The sequence below is a fragment of the Priapulus caudatus genome, unplaced genomic scaffold (assembly GCF_000485595.1).
Source record: "Priapulus caudatus unplaced genomic scaffold, Priapulus_caudatus-5.0.1 Scaffold91, whole genome shotgun sequence".
NCBI lineage: Eukaryota > Metazoa > Priapulida > Priapulimorpha > Priapulimorphida > Priapulidae > Priapulus > Priapulus caudatus.
In genome coordinates this window covers 76,215-78,023 of record NW_014577152.1, presented here as the reverse complement: position 1 = coordinate 78,023, position 1,809 = coordinate 76,215, and the positions used below count along the sequence as shown (strand labels likewise).

General features: G+C 43.3%; 1 protein-coding gene across 1 annotated transcript in view; it reads right to left on the bottom strand.

The window, feature by feature from the left end:
* LOC106804887 (phytanoyl-CoA dioxygenase domain-containing protein 1-like) overlaps window positions 1-1,809 on the bottom strand; it is an 11,027-nt gene that overhangs the window by 3,302 nt on the left and 5,916 nt on the right. The window lies entirely within an intron of this gene.

The window sequence follows — 1,809 nt, the reverse complement described above, 5'->3', positions numbered from 1 at the left end:
CCAGCGCGATGCAAGTGAAGCGGCAGTGCCAGTCTAGTTTTGCCCTATAAATGACCTACGTACTAGACCATGCCGCACACAACCAGTCACCGATATTATACCCTCAGCCTCCACCCTCCTCCACTTTCTATATTCAGAGGTAAATTTGTCATTATTCGTTCCTAGCTGCTATCATGAATCTGCAGCTTCTTATTCGCCCTATTTTTCCAGCTCCCCACACTCACCATCCTCTTCATAAATCCTTCTCATTAATTAATTATCGCACACATTCTGGCCCAGCTCTCATCATAGCTCTTGCTACGATCAGGGGTGAATAATGACAGATTAATTATCTGTCATTATATTCCGTAACGAATATTCTATTCCGAATATTATATTCCGAATATTATATTCATTATATTCCGTATACGATCTACATCGACCTTAATTTGTGTTTTATACATTAATGGGCCTATCTAGTTTCCAATGCATATGACAGAAGGTGAGTGGCGTTGGGCAGAGTAATGCCATAGAAGTTCGAGATACTGCTTATGTGGTGGAACTTCCTGCTTGACGCTTTTCTAGGGGCAGCGTGCATAAATGTGAGAATTAATGGAAGTAACCTTCCAGCAGGTGTAATCAGGTTAGAGCTATTAGCTTCGCATAATGAACAAATGTTATCAATTATTATATATATATGTTATTATGACCATTAATGACATTAAAGTTGGGAACACTCCTAATGGAGTATCACCCCAATTAACAGATCTGTGGTACGTACTACGTACAGCACAGTACAATAACAGATAGAAAATTCAGGGCCGATGTAGAGAAGGCAGATATGAATGGAGAAAAGAGAAAGGGATAGGAAAGATGGTGAAGTGAAGAGAAGATGGAGTAGAGTAGGTGGCAGACGGAAGAAGGAGGAAGGGGATAAAAGGCCCACCTTATCAACCCTACTCTCTCCTCCTTCTACCTTCTCCATAGCTCGTCTCCCCTTCCTCCCTTCTCTACATCTGCACTAGGATTGGCCCCTTTTCTTATTCTACCTTTTCTAGAGCGCTTCTTTCACCCATTCCTTCTCCACGTTTTCCCCAGTCTTGAATTTCTTCATTCCTTTACCTTCTCCATAATCCTTCTCGATCCCCTCTTTCTTTCTCTAGCTTTTATCTCTGCCATCCTGACTTTCTTGCTTTTCCTATTCTCTCTCCCCAAACATTCTCCCTGTTTATGCAGGCTGTAGCTCTACTCCTGTAAGCACAGGCACAACAAGAATAAAGAGTATCTTTATATATATATTATAAGATTCTCTTTATTCTTGTTGTTTGTGCACAGCGGCGTGCGTGCGGTGTGCTCGCGTGTGTTGCAGAGGAGCATTTGAACGGCATTTACAGGAAGTTATCGGCAATAATAGGCGAAATAGAGTAGAGAAACATTAATATTTTGGCAACATCGTTCCGCAACAGGCACGGAGCTATACCTAGCTGTTAATAATAATATTATTATCGAGTTGCCTAAGCTACTAGTACTAGGGCACAAAGGGTCGTTGTCGTATAATGGTGTACCCGGGGTAACTATACCTATCTGATATGGTTAGGGTGTTAGGGTTAGGGTTAGGGTTAGGGAGTAGGCGTATAGGCGACATACTCGCCGACACCTCGGGTACTACATATACGACAACGATGTACCCCTTCAGCGCTACTAGGGCTGAGAGGGTCTATGTCTATGACCCCAGCTAGGGTACTGCCGAAACGTACCCTGGGTACAGTCCGGTATACCGAAACGTACCCTGGGCACTATCTAATATGCCGGACCGTACACCTCGCCTAC